At 42.5% G+C, this 22,517-nt stretch overlaps 1 protein-coding gene and 1 long non-coding RNA gene across 3 annotated transcripts in view; one reads left to right on the top strand and one right to left on the bottom strand.

Annotated features, from left to right (window-relative positions):
• LOC308597402 overlaps positions 1-9,616 on the bottom strand; it is a 44,414-nt gene extending 34,798 nt beyond the window's left edge. The window contains exons 1-2 of the long non-coding RNA XR_014012940.1: positions 9,244-9,616; positions 8,547-8,619 (exon numbers count right to left, since the gene is read on the bottom strand). This is a non-coding gene — a long non-coding RNA (uncharacterized lncRNA). The remainder of the gene's footprint in view (positions 1-8,546; positions 8,620-9,243) is intronic.
• A 301-nt stretch (positions 9,617-9,917) lies between these two features.
• Positions 9,918-22,517, top strand: part of ERBIN (erbb2 interacting protein) — a 91,702-nt gene continuing 79,102 nt past the window's right edge. For both annotated transcript variants that reach the window (XM_081212641.1, XM_081212640.1), the window contains exon 1: positions 9,918-11,114. The gene's annotated coding sequence lies outside the window, so the exon portion shown is untranslated. The remainder of the gene's footprint in view (positions 11,115-22,517) is intronic.

Raw genomic sequence — 22,517 nt, 5'->3', positions numbered from 1 at the left:
AGCTACCTGGCCAAATTGTTGTATTATTTCTAAGACCCTTTTCGTACTAGTGTTTGGCTCTTGCAAAGTCAATACTAGGTCATCTGCATACGCTCTTAACTTATAATGTTTAGCTCCGACCTGCACACCTTTGACCTGCTGGTCATTTCTTATCATATTCAGCAACACCTCCAGAACCGAAATGAAAAGTAATGGGGAAATTGGGCACCCCTGTCGTGTTCCTTTTTCTATCTTAAGTTCCTCAGTCACAACATTATTTACAATCAGTTTAGCTTTTTGTTCAGAATATATTGCAGCCATACCATTCTCAAAACCCTGGCCTACCCCCATCCCATGAAGATTCTTCCTCATAAAACTCCAAGAGATGTTATCAAAGGCTTTCTCCGCATCCACAAAGATCAATACTGCTTTAGTGTTTATATTCACCTCCAGCTTTTCCAAGATGTCTATTACATTCCTTACATTGTCTGCTAGGTGTCTTTTAGGGAGAAAGCCTGCTTGGTCTTTATGAATCTTCTCCATCAAAACTCTTTTAAATCTTTTTGCCAAAATGTCTGCAAAAATTTTGTAATCCACATTAAGGAGTGATATTGGGCGGTAGTTCTTGAGTTGGGTCTTTTCAGTCTCTGACTTTGGTATGAGTGAAATATATGCCTCTTTCCACGATTCAGGTGCCCTTTTTCCCTCAAGAATCTCATTACAAACTTCTCTTAGTGGTTGAATCAGCCATTCCTTCAGCGATTTGTAGTATCTAGAAGTCAGTCCATCTGGTCCCGGAGATTTGCCCAGTTGCATATTCTGAATGGCAGCCTCTATCTCTTGTTCTGAGATTCTCTGGTTCAAGTCCATCTTACTTTGCTGAGAGATATTTTGTAATCCATATCTTCCAAGGAATTTGTCTATATCTTCTTCATTTTGCGGGCCTTGGGTGTAGAGTTTTTTAAAGTAACTTAAAAAGCAATTTCTAATTTCATTGGGTTTAGATATGTTCTTTCCATCCACCTCTAGGCTTGTAACTGTATTTAGTTTCTGCCTTTTCTTCAATTGCCATGCCAAAAGTTTGCCACATTTATTTGCTGACTCAAAAGTCTTTTGCTTCATTTGCTTTATCTTCCATTCAATCTCTTGGTTCATCAATTCCATATATTGAGTTTGATATAACTTGATCTCTCTTAAAATGTCCTGAGACTTTGGTTTTGTTCTTAATTTCCTCTCTCCTTCCTTTATCATTTCCAAGATCTTCTCTTTTTTCTCATTTTGTTTTTTCCTCTTTATTGAATTTTGTTGAATCAAAAATCCTCTCATAACCGCTTTACTTGCGTCCCAGATCACTCTTTTCTCCACGTCGGTCCTCAAATTTATTTCAAAATAGTCTTTTAGGGTCTTTTGGGCCTTCGTGAGAATCTCCTTATCTCGAAAGAGGGTGTCATTCATTCTCCATCTAAATTGACCAGTTATTGTGGGTTTCATCTCCATCTTCACGGCGTTATGGTCGGAGCAAGTTTTTGGGCAGATTTCCACTTTCTTAATCTTTGGAGCCAGTCCACTAGTAACCCAGATTTGGTCAATTCTGGTCCAGGTCATCATTGCTTGGGAGAAAAAGGTTCCCTCTCTCTCCAGAGGGTTCCTTGTTCTCCAAATGTCTATCAAGTCCATGTTTTCTGTCATTTCGAAAAAAGTCTTAGGGAGTCTCCCTTCTTTAGTGACTGTTAGTCTTTGTGCCTTGTCCATATTAGTGGAGACCACGCCATTCATGTCTCCCATGATTATCATATTGTAATCCAGATAGTCCATCAAAGTTTCATGAAGTCTCTTAAAGAAGTCAGATTTGCCTTCATTTGGTGCATAGATTCCAACAACTAAAAATTTTTCTCCTTGTACTTGTATCTCCACAGCCAGATATCTCCCTTGTTCATCTTTGAATATCATTTTTGGAGCACATTTCTCCTTCACATATATTACCACTCCTCTCTTCTTAACTTTGTCTGATGAAATAAATTCTTGTCCTAGCCTTTTATTTGTGAGTAATCTCCTGTGGGCTCTGGTTATGTGAGTTTCTTGTAAACATATCAAGTCCAGTTGTTCTCTGTTCAAAATATGAAATACTTGTCTTCTCTTCAAAGGCCCATTCAGTCCATTACAATTCCAACTAAGGAATTGCAAAGCCATCTTGTTATTTTCTTAGGGCTCCTCCAACAGCTCCAAGTTGTTGCTCTTCTTCTGATGGTGGTGGTTTTTGTCCAAACGAGAGATTCAGGATATCCAGTGCTCTCCTCTGTTCTGCAAGTACATCCACAGTCCCCTTCTGTAAGTCCTCCTGATATCTTGCCAAAAATTTGTCTTTATCTTGAATTGTCTTTATTTTCACTTTCTTTGCCTTGTAGTCGAATGACAGTCCTTGTGGGAACTCCCACCTGAAGCGGATAGAATTTTTCTTTAACAAAAGAACCAAGTCCTTGTAGAAGTTTCTTAAATCCAAAATGTATTTTGGTATGTCTTTGAAGATCTGTACAGCTGAGTTTCCAATTTGCAAGGCCTTTTCAAAGTGTAGTCCTAAAATTTTATCTCTTTCCTCCTTAGATCTGAGTGTGATCAGACAATCTCTCGGTGTCTTTCTATCTTGCTTTTTACCCAGTCTAAAAGCAGTTGTGATTTTGAATTCGTCTTCCTCAAGGTCCCAGCAATCCGCAAACTCCCGTGTCAAATATTCCACAAGGTTGTCTCTTTCATTCTCCGGAATCAGTCTTAATTTTAAGTTTCTCTCTTTCCTCTGTAACTCCCACAAGGCCAAAGTTGCATCATGCTCATAGACCTTCTTGGCAAGTGGCTCTAATTTCTCCTGCGTCTCTCCAGCAGTGGCTTTGGCCTCTTCGGCAATTTGACGCGTGGTAGCGTTTTCCTCGACCAGTTTGTTTATAGATTCTGTATTCTGGTTTAATCTTGTTGATATTTCTGTTAATTTTTGTGTGTTCTCTGAAGTCTGTTTTGTCAGAGACTCCAGAGTCTGGTTTATCTTAAGCAAGGCTTCTGTCACAGCTTCCATAGAAACGGCTGCTCCTTTGTCTTGTCCTGTTGTTCCAGCTAATCCGGCTGTTGCGCCTAAGATTGAGCCTCTTTTCTTTGCTTGTTGCAGCTGCAACTGTTGCTGTTGTTGTTGTTGCTTGATCTTGGCTCTTGTAACTATCTCTTCTTGTGGTCCACTCATGTCAAGGTCAGTTCCCACGGGATTTATTCTCCCTTGGAAAATTCCACTGTCTTAGGCCGTGCCGGACTTTACTTTATCCTCTAGAGGGAGCAAATCAAAATGGCCATAGAAGGAAGTTTCCAAATACAAGAACAAAGGAGACAGTCCAAGATGTAAAAAGAAAGGAGATTAACACAGTCAAAGTCAATGTTGCTAAAGTCTTATAACTTCCAATTGCCACAGTTGCCCAGTATACTGTTTATACTGTTTCTTCTTATAATATACAAAAGTCAGGCACTGTGGAAACTTTGTATCAAGATGTCACTTCACAGGGAAAAGTCAGCTCAGTGTACTAAAAAGGCAGTCCGTTTCAAACTTTCAAATAGATGAGATAGCAGAGGTTTTTTCCTCCAAATAAATCATGCAGTTGTTAATCAAATTCACCTCCCCTCTGCCCTGCTTGCTAGAGGGGAGATCAAAGGTCTAAATGTCCGGTTTATATGATCAAAGAGCAGGTCTAAACGGATGCAAGTTTAGAGTTCCGTTGCTTTCACTTTCATGCAGTCGGGGGGAGGCAGACTTCCTTTGTTTAAATCTCCCCGTTTTTAGCCCAATTTCTGAAATTTAAAGGGTCCCGGTTGTTTTCCAACTCTTACTCACGGGAATTCAGTCCAGATTTTCTTTTCAGGAAGGAATCGGCGCTCTCCGCTTATGGCGACGCGGCTTCACTTCGCAGACTGGGTAGCGACTCTCAGCACCGCGCTCTCTCCCGATGTCGATCCGTAGCCTTTAAAAAGGCTCTTTCACGGTACCGGGGGGCGCGAAGGTGCCCACCGAGTCTCCTTGTTCTCAGGCTTCAGCGCCTGGGATTTTAGGGGTCCTCCGCTCGCCGTAGCGGGTAAGACCCGAACTTGCGAAGCAGTCCTTCTCCGGAGCTCGGAGGTAGGACCGCCATTAAGCGCTGGCACCGACCGGAGACACTTCCGGGTCACGTGGCCAGCGTGACAAAGCTGCATCTGGCGAGCCAGCGCAGCACACGGAACGCCGTTTACCTTCCCGCTAGTAAGCGGTACCTATTTATCTACTTGCACCCGGGGGTGCTTTCGAACTGCTAGGTTGGCAGGCGCTGGGACCGAGCAGCGGGAGCGCACCCCGCCGCGGGGATTCGAACCGCCGACCTTTCGATCGGCAAGCCCTAGGCGCTGCGGTTTTACCCACAGCGCCACCCGCGTCAACATGAATATTACTTGTTCCTTATAAACATGTTTCCCAATTATCAATAAGGGAAATGCTACTACATAAATGTGCTGGCCCATTATTTTGGAAATTCTGACAAATTCCAGATTCTAAAACCATTGCACAGGACTATGCGCCCACCACATGTGAATGAAAGACCTGAGTTCACCACCAGTCCAGTGCCACCAAAGAACACTTTTTCTTCTATGTTTATTCAGAGGTTGTTTTTCCAAGCTGCTTCCAACTCTCGTGTAATTGCTTCCAAAGTTTCCAGTTGCAACAGTTTATAGATTGCAGAAGCTACAACTTTCTAGTCATTGTCAGGTTGAATACAAAAACTTTATTAATTTATTTTTCAATGCTAATATTATTTTTCCTGTCTAGCACGTACTATTTCTTAAGAAAATAACCAGTCTGCTAACCATATTCTGCTTTTAATTTTTTGTTATGGATCTCCCATCATATATTATTTTGCTTCCAAAAATTTAGATTGTGCTCACTCTGATCATTCTCTGTCTATCTCAGTTTAAACAAAAGGTTACATTTTTTTTACAAATACATTCTGGTATGTATATTAGGTCATAACTCTAAAAAACAGAATTAATTATATTTACCATGCACTGCAGCTTCTCTTGTCTTCTCTTTGTGTCATTCCAGCTAAGTCATCCACAAGCATAACCAATTTTCTTCCTTTTGATTTACTTTAATAACTAAATTAATTTTCTTCTTTTTGGTTAACTGCATCCTTCAGAAATGTTTTTAATATGGCAGCAAACATCCTTCGTAAACCTATTCACCCATTATCATAATCTGCAGTTCTAGCTTCCTGAACCGTATATACTACATTCTGCTGTCTTTTTCAGCTTCAGATATATAGGGTGGCATTCAACTAAATTTTACTCAGAGGAGACCTATCAAAATCAAAGAACCTAACTGACTCATGTTAGTTTCAAAGGATCTATACTCTAAGTAAAATACTTTATTTTATCTGTCTTGCCTTATGCCTACCATCTTCTGCTTCCTTTGCTTTCCTAATACAGTGGTACCTCTGGTTAAGAACTTAATTTGTTCCGGAGGTCTGTTCTTAACCTGAAACTGTTCTTAACCTGAAGCACCACTTTAGCTAATGGGGCCTCCTGCTGCCGCCACGTGATTTCTGTTCTCATCCTGAAGCAAAGTTCTTAACCTGAGGTACCATTTCTGGCTTAGTGGAGTCTGTAACCTGAAGCGTCCGTAACCTGAAGCGTTTGTAACCTGAGGTACTACTGTAATTAGATTTGTTGCAGCCCAATCCTATGCAATATACAATAGGCCTTACACTTGGTTTCATAGGCTAGCTTGCCAAGATTAAACCATCATTTCTGAGTTTGAATGTACTGGGGAACTATGGTTTAAACAAGCAAATCCTAAATCTGGCATGCAAAACAAAGTGGCAGTTTATAAGGAGCACAATGGTCAGTCTTAATCACAATAAGCCATGATTTTGTTAAGCCAAGATTGTTACATCTGAACTGGCTTTGTATGGGGACACCAGGCTAAATCTGAGTTAATCTGAATAGGCTTTGAGCTAAACTGAGTCTTGATTTTTTATTCTGGGTTTGTTGTCCCTTTCTGTATGGGTGTCAATTATTTTTGTTTTCTGCTGCTTTCTCTTCATTTCTCCTGTTTTCACTTAAACATTTTGTACTGGTTGATTAACTGTTGTGTTGCTGATTTTAATTATATGTTAGCCACCTTGAATTATTTTATAAGATGAGCCAGATATTAAAAAATCAAACAGATCATAGGCATGTTTGCTCAGAAGCAAGTTCCACTGTGTTCAGTAAGGCACGTTTGCTAGCAAGCGTGCAAAAAATTGCAGCCTGAGTAGAGCAGAGAATGAGCTTCCTTCCTAGTATTTCCCCCTCCCTCCCTCAGCACTTGATGACCACACCTGTTATTTTGAACTGGTTGTCATTTTAAGTTACGTGTATGCTCAACTTCCGTTGAAGTTCAATGTGACCATGAAAGTTAGAGTATAGTTCTGAATCACACCTCTGTTGATCAAAACTGGTTTCTATTAGACTTTCCACTTTGTACTGCTGATGTTGCAATTCTTTGGAGAATTTTGAAAAAAAATGATTATGATAAGTTAATGGCAGATTGTTTAGAAAATGAAACTTAATACTTCAAATTGGTTTATATTATAAAGAGTCTTCCTCTTTATAAAGACTGGGAGAGGCAAGGTATTTTGTTTTCGTTTTTTGCTGTCTTTTACACAACTGTGGTGACACTATATAGAATTGCTTTAAGAGAGATGGAATTCCAGCATAGTCACATTTTTATAGGGCTATGTCCTTTCTGGGTTCTGACCAGGAAAGGCAATGAATAGTTTTTGTGGGTAATGAAAGAGGAAGTGTCATGTATGTAAACCCAGATTTCATTAGAGCAGAATTAATCCAAAAGCTAATATAGGACTCATTTGTGATGCTGATGCAGTAGAACTGTGCAGATAAGAGGGAATGTACTTTAAAGTTTAGAAAGACTTTTTCTTAGCAACTATGAAAAGGAAGCAACTTTTGCGTTCTCTGATCCTACATGTTAACTGTTGTCAGCAGCCACTGTGCCAGGCTTATGCCCGTGTAAGGGAGTTACACTCCCATGTACTCCCAACATCAAAGTATAAAAAATATGTTATCACTATTGAAAAAGAAATGATGTAGCAACACCAACCAATAGTATCACGGTATCCCTGGCAACTCTGCTGGTGCCCAAATATCACGATACAGTAGTATCTTGGTACTCGAACTGCTTGGCTCCCAAACAAATAGGCTCCCGAATGCCGCAAACCCGGAAATAAGTGTTCTGGTTTGCGAACATTTTTCGGAAGCCGAACGTCCGACGGGGCTTCCACTTGAGTGCAGGAAGCCGCACCTTGGTTTTTGAACAGTTTCGGGAGTCAAATGGACTCCTGGAACAGATTAAGTTCGAGAACCAAGGTACCACTGTATTGTGCCAGACTTCTCTAAGCCTCAACTATACATTGATAGGCACTAAACATGATGGAGTGGCATGATGGGTATCACCCTACCCAACCCAATCCCTACTCACACATAGTGCAGAAACATCTTGACAGAAAGAAGCTGACAACCCAAACAGACCCAGCAGCATAATAACAGGAAAGTGCTGTAGCCTGCAAACAATATTTTTGCTAGTGGAGAAGCAAGGATGAGGAAGGGAATGTCATTCCAAGTACAACACACAGTCATCTCTGTAGCCTAGTGCACGTGGAACCCAGAGCTCGCAGAAAAAAGGTTTGAATTTTGCTTCTTCTTCTTCTTCTTATTATTATTATTATTTCACCCATCTGAGTGGGTTGCCCCACCCTCAGAAACCATGTTCAGAATGCCACATGCTTGTGTCTATTGGAGGGGAACAACCTTTTTGCAAGGGACAAGTGTGGGAGCCACATGCACAAGGAAGAAAGGATAGTAACAAATAAAGGATCAGCATGACCTGCCTGCTTGCCCAACGGGAAGGAGCAAGGTACTAAGAAACAGGAAATGTTGGTTTGGTAATATTCCCTGCCAAAGTAAAGCTTACCTTCCAAGTATCAGAGTGGCAACAATAAATGTGGATGGAAAGAGAGAAGCAGTGGGACTTGAACCCCAAGACTATGACCATCATAGACAGGAGACTTTCCTTCATGGGTGAGTTCATGACATGCCTTCTAAGCCATATGCATCAAGAACTCCAGCAGGTTTAGCAAAAAAAGAGATCCCAGGTTTTACCTCAGGCTACGTAAAGGCCTCAGAAGAGACATACACTGGAGACAGTGCAATATGAACATTGATACCCAAGCAGAGGGAGTGGTACACCAATTAATGACCTCACCAAGCAACAGTCAGCCCTGAGAGGCTTCAAAGTGCCTATCATTTTGTAAACCTATTCAATCCCATGTAGTCACATATACCATATTCAGTTGATTGATGGTTGTTTTCCTCAATAGAGAGCTCATCTCACAGGCATCTGGTTGAGCTCTATGCAAAACAGGATGGACTAGATGGGTCTTTGATTTAACAGAAATCTTCTTATGACATCGTCCCAATGTTCACAGAATACATAAAACAGAGTGCGATATACCCACCGGCTGCACCACTAGCAACTGCAGATACGGCACCTTCAGCATTAGAAAGGGTCCAATATGCTTTCATTCACCACTGAAAGAGAGTTGACAAGTCAAGAATGAAGACTGAGAAGGTTTATTGATATTAACAGAAGATAATTATTAATCTTATTTTGAGACATTACCATGTAGCAGAAAGGGCAAAAACCAGACGGGAAACAGTCAAGTAGAAAATTGGGAGAACAAAGAGCAGGACAGCCAGTCATACAAGTTTTGAGAATATAGAAGAAAAATCAAATAGATCTGGCTATTCCTAGTATGGGGGTTAACTTTAGTCCCTTCACATGTACAGATACATGTTTGTAGTAGATGTCCACGCAAGGGTCAATTCTAATCTGCCCAGGATTCCTTGTCACTTGCACAAACCCTACATAGATACATCTGTATGTTTGTAGGCCCTTACTTATGGTGAGCAGCTAGCAGCTGGTAGCTGTTTAGGGCATCAGTGGTTTTCAGGAGCAAGGCCAGCAATGTTGTCATGCAAGTCCTTCACACAGTGGGTGAACTTGTGATGGGATTTTCATGGGCAGTCCATTTATGAAAAGTCATGTGGGCAGCCAGTTGTGCACCTTCATTCCAGAATCGTTTCAAGCCTTTTTGAGAACTGAGCCACCTTTACTACAGAAACCCAAGTTAGGCTTCAATTCGAACCCCTCACCTGTCTTCTAGATTCAATAGAACTTATTCTGAATGGACATGTTTAGGATTGCAGCCTATAAGAAATAAGAAAAGGTATTGATTGTGAGCAGGAAAGTTTAGCTAGCACTCTTTAAAACTGTGTTTGCTTTGTTTACATACACAACTATGAGAAAGTTGGAAGATGCCAAGTTAGTTTCACGCCAATCTAGGTCAAGTCTTGTCTAAGCTGCTCTCGCTGCTAGGTTCCCCTTCCTTGTATTCCTCCTGCTTTTTCTTCCTCCTCCACCTTCTCCTCCCCTCGCCTTTTACTCAGTTGCCTTAAAAGCAAACACCCTCTCTTTCTCTCTCTCAGTTCTTACCCTCCTTCCCTTCCCGTCCCCCAGCCCCGCCACTTCCTCTCTCTCCCCAAACCTAAGAGCGCCTAAGAGTGTTCCTAAAAACCGCTCCCCCTCCCCGCCCCAGATGGCTTGATCTCTCTCTCTCTCTCTCTGTGCATCTCACTTTCCCCTTTTTTTTTTAATTCACACACCCTAACCTGCTCTTCCTTCCCCTATCACAGCCGCCCTTCAGAGCAGGGTCATTGGCTGTTGCTAGAGGCTCCTCTCTCCGGATTGGCTAAGTCGCGCTGCTGCTGCTCGCTTCGCCAGTTTCCAGACTTGTTGTCTGGCTCTAAGGCTAAAAAGTCTGAAGGGGAAACTAGTGCAGCTGCGCGGTTGGGGCCGAAAGAGAAAGACCGAGACCGAGTGTGTGTGTGTGTGTGCGCGCGCGCGCTAGTCAGTCACGCTTGGCTGTCTGGGCGGCGCTGCAGTGTCTCCCCCTGGCCTGGGCGGCGGTGCTTAGTTGTAGTAGTAGTAGTAATAATAATAATAGAACTGCCGCCCGCTCTCCGTCCCTCCCTCGCTCCCCGCGGCCGGCCTGCCTGCCTGCCTGCCGCCGCCCTTATCTCTGGGGAGCCTGAAGGAGACACCTCAGCGAGTCCCTGGCCGGCGCCCAGAGGAGCGAGCCTGCCAAGCGAGAGGGGCGGGAAGGAGGGAGAGGAAGGGGGAAGTGTGGAGAGGAGGAGCCGTGTGTGTGTGTGTGTGTGAGGCGGGGAGGGCGAGGGAGGAAGGCGAGCGGAGCGAGAGGGGAAGGCAGGAAGGAAAAGCGAACGAATAGAAGATAAGAAGGCTGCGCAGTGGAAGAAGAGCAGGAGGAGGAAGAGGAAGAAGAAGGGGGCTTGTTGCGCTTCGCCTCCCCGCCTCCCCTCCCACCACATGCCCCTGGCGGTGGGTTGCGGCAGGCGCTACAGCATCCTGGGCCCGGCCTAGCGAGCGAGGGGACGCAGAGAAAGAAGGAGAAGCAGCCGAAGGGTGGAGGGGGGTCGGCGACGGAGGCGGGTCCGCAGCTCGGGAGCCTCTTTGGAAAGGAGAGCTGGGCCAGGCGTAGGCATTGCGGCCCCCGCGGTAGCCCCGTCGCCCCACGCCGCCGCCACCTCAGTAAGGGGCGGGAAGTGAGTCTTCTTCTGCCGGGACTGGGCGGTGTTCGAGGCACCTGAAACCGCGCATTTGTCACGGCGGAAGAGGGCAGAAGCTGAGGCGACGACGCAGAGACCTCCCCTCGCTCAACTGCGAAGAAAAGTGAAGAAGGACGCCGGGGGAGGGAAGGGGGGAAATAACTCACCTCGGCCGGCCGGGCCGCAAGCTTGGCATTGCTAAATCTTCACGACACCCCCAACCCCGGAAAAGAAAAGGGGGAAAAAAACCCAACAACGTCGACGAAAGCTGTTGCACCCTCCACCCCCCCCCCCGTTTTTTTTCTGGACTGCTGAGAAAACTTGATTTGGATTTAAAGCATCCATTGGGTAGTGAAGGAACCTGGTGCAAATGGAGATCTGCACGCCAGAATTGTGAGGTTGGTTTTCAAAAGAAATAATTTTGGAAGTGTGCGTGTGCGGGAACATTAGGAATGAAACCCTTTTTGTGTGTCGGAGAAAGGGGACGCAATTGTACTTCATTTTGAGATGGTGGTCTGCCTCCTGTTCTTACTTTCGTTAGCTTTTTAAATGTCTTTCTGGATTTTGAAGCTGGTTTCCAGTTTCTCTCTCTCTCTCTCTCTCTCTGTGTGTGTGTGTGTGTGTGAGAGAGAGAGAGAGAGAGAGAGAGAAAGTCTAATCGTTACCGGTACTTTGAAATTTTGTTGCAGAGGAGAAATGTAGGAGAGCTGATTTTGTGTGTGTAAAGCTTCTCAGACAGAAGTTTCTTTGTTCCATAGTAGAAGGTATTGAAGTGAAACTGCCTGATTATGCATTCGTGATCTTAAAACATGTCATCTGTAGAAGCGACTTGCTGGACCGATAACTTTCTTTCTCTGCAAGCTTTCCGTCTGCATAAAGGACAAATATTCTTTTTCCCTTGTACCATTAAAGTTTGAAGACTTTTTCTTTTCTTAGAGGCCGATGTTTTTCTTTTAGAAGGCATTCCTTAGCTGTCGAGCAAGGACACGGTTCAGACAGGCCTGATGTCTTGTGAGACTTAACAAGTGTTTCTTCTTTCATAACCTGTGTAGTTCAAAAACGTTTGAGTAGTAGAGATATTTGTCATATTGTCATAAAACAGCTTCAGCACCTTTAGTCAATGGCTATCTCCTGAGGGAGTTTAAACTTTATTTGCAAACGTCTACTTGCATGTGTGGTTTATGGACAAATTTATTTCCCCCTAATAGTGGAATTCAATGGTTTCATTTGATTTATTTTTCTTAACAATGTAGTTTGGTCTTGGTGTATTGGGAAAAGGTATGGAAATAGTGAGGTTTCTGAAAAATTGTTAAGATTAAGCAATTCTCATTATAAGGAAAGCAAAATGTGTTGTATCACCTGTTGAATTCTATAATTTTGATGACTTCACAAGCAACTTGCCATTTGTTTTTGTACAAATCTGCTTTGAACATGTTTTCTAAATTGGGCATTAGTCAGATGACTGTAACTGAGGCATTCTTTTTGTACTGTGGATGGTTTAAATCAACGTCCATGCTATGTTTTGCTGGTCTGTCTTGATGGGAGTAAAGGCAAATTTCTCTTGGCGTCAATCATCAAGATTAGGAAACTTTCAAACTATACACATGATCTTTAAAGACACCAGTAAAGGTTACTCTTGGCCATTTCAAAGGATTGGACAGAAAGATGGCAGTGAACTTCAACTTCCTTATATGGCTTATGTTTGGCAGAAAAGCCTAAACAGAGTAATCATTTTACAGTGAATTAGCACTTCCAAAGCAGTGTTACATTCCCCACAAAACATATTCTAAAGAGGGACAGAAGGTATCATTGCATGATACATATAACTATAAGATATTGTATATCTAACATGTAGCCATAGAGCATAAACTATTGTATTTTGAACTACTGTATTTATTGTTCTTGATATTGGTTGGACTTAAAATCCTGTACAGTGCAGTCCTGTAAATGTCTACACAGAAGTAGACTTACTCTTAGGTAAAGGTGTATAATATTTCAGCTTTAGATTAGTTTAGTCACCATATTGGATTAGGCCCTATTTAAATAGCACACTTCTGCTTAGGCTAGTGATGTGTCATAAATTACATTAATTTTAGTAATACAATTTGAAAAGATTTGTTGGAATTATTGCTCTTGGCAAGTCAAGCTTATATGATAGTAAATTATCTGACAGGCCTTTGAATTTTCACCTTTATCTGATTGGTTCAAAGCCTGTTTAGTGGTGTGTGTGTATTACATTTCATTAGTGATGTGGAAACTTCTCCTAATTTGACTTTTTTCAGTGAGCTATGTTTATATATGTTCTGTATATCTATACTGTATGAAAGTTTTCTTTTTTAGTGTTCTTACAATTATGTGCTAATTTTTATATTATCTAAAATTAATAAATAATAGCAAGTAAGATTTACCTCCTTTGGTAATTCAGATGAATGCCTGTCTGTACTCTTCAGTAAGTCATTGGGAGACAAAAGAAAAACAGTAAATTTATATAGTTCTGCATGCCAGCAAAGTGTAGCTGAATAGGCAATTAAAGCAGGTTAAGTCAAAGCAGTAATCAGATGGCAATATTTGCATGTAGTGAATCTTTAATAGGCGCAATGAAGTATTTAGTCATTAACAGAAGACTTATTTGAAAAAGTGAACAAACTGCTAATCAATTTATTAAAATACATTTTTGTATAGGTATCTGCTCTCAAATTTAAAATGTGTACTTTAGTTCAGCTTTAATCTAGCTAGTGGCTATTTTTCACAATTGCACACTTTATTTCTTTTAAAAAAACTGTACACTACTTTATTGTCAGTGTCCAAGTGATTTACATAGAACATAATGTATAAAGTTATCAGTAAAAGTCAGAAGATAGAAACATGCTGCCATATTTATATATATATATATATATGGAGAGAGAGAGGGGTGTGTGTACATTACACACACACACACACACACACACACACACACACACACACGTAAACCTTACATATCTAGGCAGGCTTGCCTAAACAGCTTTTTTTGAAGCAGGCATTGAAAACAACACAGTGAAGGTCAGTGGGCAGTGAGTTCCAGAACGTAGGTGCTGCCACGCTGAGAGATTAATTATTTACAAGTGTGGAATGGATATTTTGTAGCGCTTTCCAAAGTGCTCGTTCCAGAGTTTGCAGTGCTACAGTACTGAGTGGGCATATAAGGGGTAACGTTGCCTTTAGTACACATAGAGTACACATTAATGTCTACCTAAGCTGATCCACGTGTGGAATCAGACTTCCATGCACACATTGAATCATGGAATTATAGAGTTGGAAGGGACCACAAGGGTCATCTAGCCCACCCCCCTGCAATGCAGGAATCTTTCACCCGCCGTGGGACTTGAACCCACAAAGCTGAGATTAAGAGTTTTTTGCTCTACCGACTAAGCTCTCCATGATGATCACCTGTTAGAATAGAAAATGTGAATGAATAGATTCTACATACAAAGTTTGAGGCTACATCTAGTTTCTGCCTACAAGTTGCAGCCTTATCAGATCAACACTGACCTAGTGTAACCTCCTTAGAGCTACAGATAGGTAGCCGTGTTGGTCTGCCATAGTCAAAATAAAAAAATTCCTTCCAGTAGCACCTTAAAGACCAACTAAGTTAGTTCTTGGTATGAGCTTTCGTGTGCATGCACACGAAAGCTCATACCAAGAACCTCCTTAGAGCTGACAGTGTCAACTTTCCTGATTGACAAATGGGTGCTCACAACTGGATTTGTGCAAAACTGGATTGGGGTCTGTGTATGCTAAGGTTAGGGACCTTCTGTAGCCTATGAGCATAATGAAGTTCTTCCGTTGAAGTCGTGGCTTCATAACTTTCGGATTTCATCTGCATGTGAGATATTGAAGCAAACTGACCTGTTAGCATTTGTTACACAGTTAAGAAAGCATTTGCTTAAATTTTTGGACCCACAAAGAATATATTTATGGTTACTGACATACCTACAATATGTGTTCCCCAGCCAATTTACTGACATACCTACAATATGTGTTCCCCAGCCAATTTAAATATAAATATATTGAGTATCCTGCTATGTATGTTGTAATTATGTATGGAATGGTGACCTCTGCAAACAACAGGGCATACTCAATATACTGGGGTTGTTGAATAGCCTACTAAAAGAGAAAATCCCTGTCCCTGAATTTCCCAAATGCCAAAACCTTTTCAGGATGGCTTTTAGATAATAGTGATGGTATGCTGCTGCTAAAAAAAAATACTGGTCTTTGTGGTTTCTTTCTTTCTTTCTTTTGGTTGGTTTCTAAGGGTATTTCTTTTGAACTTTGTGAGCTACCCTGTACACAGGAGATGTAGAGCTAGATAAAAACAACAACCCGAAAAACTAATTTCTACCTTTTTAAAAAGCTACTTCTATTCATTTACTGAATATTTAAACTTGATCCTCAGGGCAATTTACAGTATTAAGAGCAAAAGCAAGTCTCTACTTATCTTTAGTTACCAAATTCAGGAATGTACAAAGCTTGGCCATTGACTTAGGTCTTAGGCATTAAGTTTGAGAAGATGATTGTGAGCTGCTAAAGTAAGGCCACTTCTTCTGTTCATTTTGGGTAGAAGGGATAGTATTAATAACCTGCCCTCAGTCCACTGTTAACATGGGAGGAAGACATTATGTAGAATCCAGCCCATTCAATTTTTTCTTAGTTGAAAATAGCACCCCAGCTTGTGCCTGAAGGGCCCATGAAACCATTGCTCACTCTGGTGTAACGTTTTCCTGGTAATTCACGCCTGTTGAGACAAGCCCTTCTGTTCTGCTTCAGCTGCATCCTTTGAAGGAAAGGTGTATATAGGTTGTGTTATAATAGCAAAGTTCTAAGGTTACAAAAGTATGATTATTGACAAAGCAAAATTTGGGGGGGGGGGATATTATACCCTTACCATGTAGAAATTGGTGGAAAGTATTCCCAGCCAGTGCTGGGATCTGTAGAATAATATGCATTGATAACCCAGAATTACGTCTGGTTCACTTGCATGTTGAGCTAGGTTTAGTAAATTGACTGGACCTGCCATCCAAGTACTTTGTTTTGTCTAGGTGCAGCTTGTCATGTATTCTTCATGTATTTGCTGCACAAAATACCGCTGTAACATAATGATCAAGTAAAGTGTGGCTATTCTCTATATATTACAATCTTTAGCTGAATAAAATTCTACAAGTACAGCCTTGTAAATTTGTGCCATTAAATGTCTCTTAAGTAGTGCACTCCCAAGTTTGAGTCTATTCTTTTATGGACTCTTTCTTAATTTGCCTTGGAATTAGCCTACGACCCAGGACCAAAATTCTTACCAGATTTGATTAATAATGTTGCATATGATTTTTTGCAAGGTCTATACCCCAAGAGATGCTAGGTCCACAGCAATTGGATAGTTCTGTGTGTAATCATAATTTATGTGGATCTTGGCCAAATGCAACCCTGCCATGTTAAGCCAGCACTATCAGTTATGAAATACAAGACCTAGAGTGCTTTGTGTGGTCAGCCACATCTCCACCTAGAGTGTCCCATGCTAATAATGCCCAATGTGTTTAGATATTAACTGTGTACATCTCTCACCTGGCTTTGGGTCACCTAAGTTATATATATATACCCTTACCTCCAGGAAAGTGGCCTCCACAGAATGCCATGGCATTGCACCTGACCCAACAGCTTTAGTTGCAGCACACTGTCAAGTGTACTGTTCTCATGCAGATATTACTGAAGAAGAATTGGATGATTTTTGTCCTACTGAATTTGAAGATGAAGCTGTAAGATCAGATATGTTAAGGAGGAAGTAACTATATGTATCTTTTCTCAACTGAAATGTGGCTTATTGTGAAATTGCCAAAAATGTTCATATGTGTTCACATGGGATGTTGATTGCACAAGTATATCAACACATACATGGGGCATTCCATTACTGTCTGAATTAATGCTTGACCTGCAGGACAATGTCCAAGAATGTTTCCACTTCATGAAGAAATCCAGCTGCAGGAAATGCTCATTATTTACACAAAGAATAAAACATGCCTTTAACCAGGGCTGGAGAACCTGGAGGATTGCTAGATATTTCTGGATCTTTCTTTAGCCCAGCTAGCATGGTCAGTGGTCTGGAATGATGAGAGTTGTAGCCAACAAATGGTGGGCCACAGGTTCCCTGCTTCTGCTTTTGAAACTCTTGTTGAATTTAAGTTGTCATCCCCCGCTGAAGTCAAACATGCATATCTCTTTGTCCTTTGACAATTACCTCCAGAGCCCTGAAAAAATATTAACAGGCATGTAACATACAGAAATAAAAATAAAATGAATGGGGTGATAGTTAAAATTGTGATAGATTGCATGTGGCTGTTCTCTAAACTTTTGAGATATAGTCTTTTCTAGAAATATTTACCATTTTCATTACAAATGGTAAGAATTCACCCTTTTTGGTGTGTGTTGCTCAAGGACTTTCACCAGCTTATATGAGATGCAGGATTTGCATGAAGAGTTTAGCATCAAATGCAGATGATTTTGACTTTGCTTAAAACAAAGATGAATAATGGTATGTGCATAAACGTTTGCTGTTTACCTGTATGGTAATAAATGTTGCAAATGGAAGTGAGGGTAACGTAAAGCAATTATTATTTGTTATACTGGACAGTGATGCATAATGTTCCTTAAGAGGTCTGATTACCGTATTTTTCGCACCATAGGACGCACTTTTTCCCTCCTAAAAAGCAAGGGAAAATGTGTGTGCGTCCTATGGAGCGAATGCAGGGGGGAGGCAGGCGGGAAAAGCCCTCAAGAGCCGCACACAAGCTTTGTGCGCTCTTGCGGGCTTTTCTCCAGGAGGGAGAAGGGACCGACTGGCTGCAGCAGTCCCTTCTCCCTCCTGGGGGAAAAGCCCCCAAGAGCGGCACCCTCTTTAAAGGCTGCGCGGCTCCTGCGGGCTTTTCTCCGAGGTGGGGAATCCCCCCACCTCCCAGAAAAGCCAGGAGAAGCCGCACAGCCCCTTTAAAGAGCGCACGGCTTCTGCGGGAGGTGGGGGAAGCTGCAGCAGATTCCCTCCTCCCGGGCTTCCTTTGAAGCGGCAATGTGGGAGGGGAGCAGCTTACACTCGTGTAAGCAGCTCCTCTCCCACTTTCCTTCTTCAAAGCAACCACGGAGGAGGGAAGGAAGGGGACCATGGATCCTCTTCGCTGCTCGAGGCTGCAGCAGATTCCCTCCTCCCGGGCTCCCTTTGAAGCGGCAATGTGGGAGGGGAGCAGCTTACACTCGTGTAAGCAGCTCCTCTCCCACTTTCCTTCTTCAAAGCAACCACGGAGGAGGGAAGGAAGGGGACCATGGATCCTCTTCGCTGCTGGAGGCTTCAGCGGATTCCCTCCTCCGTGATTGCTTTGAAGCGGCAATGTGGGAGGGGAGCAGCTTACACTCGTGTAAGCAGCTCCTCTCCCACTTTCCTGCTTCAAAGCAACCACGGAGGAGGGAAGGAAGGGGACCATGGATCCTCTTCGCTGCTGGAGGCTTCAGCGGATTCCCTCCTCCGTGATTGCTTTGAAGCGGCAATGTGGGAGGGGAGCAGCTTACACTCGTGTAAGCAGCTCCTCTCCCACTTTCCTGCTTCAAAGCAACCACGGAGGAGGGAAGGAAGGGGACCATGGATCCTCTTCGCTGCTGGAGGCTTCAGCGGATTCCCTCCTCCGTGATTGCTTTGAAGCGGCAATGTGGGAGGGGAGCAGCTTACACTCGTGTAAGCAGCTCCTCTCCCACTTTCCTGCTTCAAAGCAACTACGGAGGAGAGAAGGAAGGGGACCATGGATCCTCCGCTGCTCACGGCTGCAGCGGATTCCTCCTCCTTGATTGCTGGGAGTTTCTCTGGGCAGGAATTCCCTCAGCTTAAGTGGGGTGGGGGAAGTGTGGCAGGTAGGGGGGTACTGAGAGACACATGTCTCTCAGATGAAAATTGGGAGTGGGCATTGTCTGAAGTGGCTGTGGATCTCCTGCCGCAGAACTGTAGGACTGTATAGAGTTGGGAGGGCCACCCAAGGGTCATCTAGCCCAGCCCCCTCACAATGTAGGAATCACAGCTAAAGAACGCCAGGCAGATGGTCCCCCAACCGCTGCTTAAAAGCCTCCAGTGGTGGAGACCCCAAACACCTTCCGAGGTCATAGAATTGCAGAGTTGAAAGGGAACCCCAGGAGTCATCTAGTCCAGCCCATCCCGTTGCGCAAGACTAAAGATGCTGCGCAAGGCTAAAGAAGAAGCCAAGGCAGTGAGCGGGATGGATCGCGCTTGCTGCCTTGTCTTCTTTAGCTGCACTGGAGAGGTTTAGCTCCTGGCTGGAGAGGTTGCGCGGCTATGGATCCCGCGCGCTGTCTTGGCTTCTTTGCTCTTTGGGGCTGGGGGGGGGGACCCGGGGGAAGAAGCTCTGGGAGAAGCTCTGGGAGAAGTGGACAGGCTGCATGCAGCCTGTCCGTTGCTCTTTGGGGCTGGGGGGAGGATAATATTTTTTTCCTTGATTTCCCCCTCTAAAAACTAGGTGCGTCCTGTGGTCCGGTGCGTCCAATAGAGCGAAAAATACGGTATAATTGTATGCAAACCAAGTGCTGAATTGCAGGTTATTCAAACAAATAAAATCAATGGGTAACTAGGTCTTTAAAGATGTAGGGACCCTGAGTTGTGTGGCCATACACTATGTACTGCCATAGTGTTGGAATGGCAAATTATTTCTTCTGCTGTAGAAAGAGTGCAGTGAAAAGACTCTAATTCCAGATTATGCAGAGGGAGAGGAAGGGCAACATAATGGAGCATAAGTGACCTGCTTCTGTTGTGGTAAGTTTTTAATGGAATGAAGTAAATATTGGCTTTAATTTTATATGTTTTGTTAGCTGTCATGCTTAGAGAGATCTAAGAAGGAAGTCAACATAAAATATTCTCTTGTGGATGATAGTTTCAAAAGTTGACTTGCAAGTCCATTTAATAATTTTAAGTGCCTGAACAGGTGATGTATATTTGATATTGGATGTCAGGGTAAATGGAGCTGGTAAGATGGAATTTCTCAACCTTCAGTGGCCTCCATATTAATCAAGATTATATTACATACAAATTAGCTGTAGTGCTCTGGTTTTACTATAGGCTCTTAGTGTGGTTAAACAAGTGCTGTTCCTTACTCATGCTGTAGAAAGTTGGAAGAGGTAATGGCCACATATTAAAAACATTTCACTGAAGTAGACTGAAAATATATTCTGAATTTCTCAAAGGCAAATCAAAGGATAGTTTAAGAAACATTCACAGTGTGTGGTTTTCTAGATTTAATATTTCATGCTGCTGAAAAATCCATTTTTGTGACAGCACTGACCAGGATACTTGGGACAGAGGCTATAGTGTTGCCAGCTAAGGAGATGGACCAGGTTCTTGGTTATGAGCCTAATGTTTGTGATTAAGAGACCACTGTACCCAAGCCTGGCAGGCAGGAGCCCACTGAACCAAATTCCACAACATCAGAGCCTGCGGAACCATCTTCCGCAGAAACTGCTGCTTGCCTTCTATCACTGTGCCATTGAGAGCGTGCTCACTTATGGCTTATGTGTGTGGTACGGAAGCTGTACTACCCAGGACAGGATGGGGTTGTGCAGGGTTGTTAAGGCAGCAGAGAGCATTGTTGGCTGCCCACTCTCCACCTTAGAGCAGATTTATGCCACAAGGTGCCATAGGAAGGCACTGGACATAGTAAAAGATCCATCACATCCTGGTCACTGTCTCTTCGAGCTCTTGCCGTCGTGACGGAGATACAGGACGGTGAAGACAAGAACGAGCCGTCTTAAGAACATCTTCTTCTCCAGAGCGATCTCGGCCCTGAATGGGAAGCCCAGACTTTGAAAGTCATCTAATCTCCCTTGCTGTATGATACTGTATTGTTTAATTAGTGTTTTTATGGAGCAGTCAAGTAATTTCGTTGTCCCCGAAGGGGGCAATGACAATAAATATATTATTATTATTATTATTATTATTATTATTATTATTATTATTATTATTAAAAGCAGAGCCAGGAGCCTCATTGGTCCATGGGGCTTGAAGAATCCATACCTAATGCCATAAGCAGCACACCAGGGAAGTGGGCCGTGCAGTGAATGATAATTGCCTATCTTTGAGTAGGAGGGTTGGCCTTTTAGGAGACACTTCAATTTTCCAAAAGCATATAGGAGAAGCTGACCTGAAGGCAGAGGTCAAAAAGGTATCTGCCCATTTCTAACCCTTTTTGGAGCAAGTTTTTCATTAGACGCCATCCTTGGTGCTGTGACAGTTAACCTGCCTTACTACGCTGCTCCATGGGTTCCTCTTTGAGCAAGGCAGTTTAGCATATTTTTGTCAAATGATTTGTGTAACTAATTGATAGGTAAGATTTAACATTATGCATTTCTGCTGTTATAATAGGCATTCAAAATTGTGGGGTAGAGCCAATGTTAGTCATACTTTGAAAAGAGCCATTGAAGTTCATGTGTTTGACAAACTTAAGGTACAGTTAACGAAACACTGTATCTTTTCCTTTCAGGTAGTATAATTTTTGTTCTTTTAGCATTTCATTTCCTCCACTCATTCTCCCTCTACCCCTTCCCTCCAAAAAATCTGTATGTATATTCTTGCCAGTTTAGGATAATGCTTCATACATCTCATCAAATGAACTGTGCTCACAAAAGCTTATGCCATTATAAATTCATTAAAAGTTGAAGGTGCCAGACTCTTGTAACAAGAATGCAAACTTAACATGGCACTCTTTCTGGCGATCCATTAGTTATATTTTTCTATAGTTATAAAAATAATTTGTCACTGCTGTATATGACTAGTTCTCCGAGGCTTGGAAATATGTTTCCATCCCTGAATTTGTGTCTACCTCTATCCCCAAATGGAGAATAGCTAGTGTTTCATATAACAGAATCCTCATGCAACTATAGAAAAATTCAGAAAGAATTTTCCTTTTACACACTGTTAATTAAAATTGTCCCTTAGGAGTAAGTGTCAGATTAAGAAGCAAGTGTCCACTAAAGGCCATGCTAGATAACCTGATCTCTATAAAGAAACAAGCACATGTATGTTGAGCAACTACTTTTCTTACATACATACAGCTTGCCTTAACCTTTTGTGAGGGCAATGCAAAACTGTAGCCAAATAATCTGTTCTGCATACGCAAAGTGATTTGCAGAGCCAATGGTTTTCCCTTGTCCCCTTGTTGTCAACAATTTTTTAAACGAGATCTGTGAAAAGAATTTATAGTCTACTAATATTGGCTCTGCCCACTGTTATGTTCATATAGGAGCTGAGGGCCAAGCATGATAAAACAATGGCCAACTTGTGTCTCAGGATAAGATCAATCTGAATCCATACAAAGGGATGGAGTGAAATTTTAAAGTACAGCATAAGCTAGCTGGCAGGCTGGCTAAATCTTGCCCTCATCCGTACTCCCCCCCCTTACAATACTTTTCTACTTGAACATAGTAGATAGCACTTCTATTGAATAATGTTGTGGACATGCAGGGGATCTCTTACCTTGTGGTGTAGATAATTCACATTCAGCAGTAATTTTTATACTGACAACCACAGATGAGCTTTCGGTTCTCTAGTCTCAATAGTCAGGTATTCCATATAGCTTCCTGATCAACTTCCCTTGGCCATGATGGGTTGCCTCCCTTCTGACTAGTCTAGAGTAATTCTTAAATCAGCACCAACCTGTTAAGATCAGGCATAGGCTGCAGGATTCTTATAGCTACAGTACTTTCCTTGCCACATTGTAACACATAATGCAGCTTGC

The sequence above is a fragment of the Podarcis bocagei genome (genome assembly GCF_964188305.1).
Source record: "Podarcis bocagei genome assembly, chromosome: 11".
NCBI lineage: Eukaryota > Metazoa > Chordata > Lepidosauria > Squamata > Lacertidae > Podarcis > Podarcis bocagei.
Note: the sequence above shows the minus strand (reverse complement) of the source record. Positions and strands in the feature narration are given on the sequence as shown.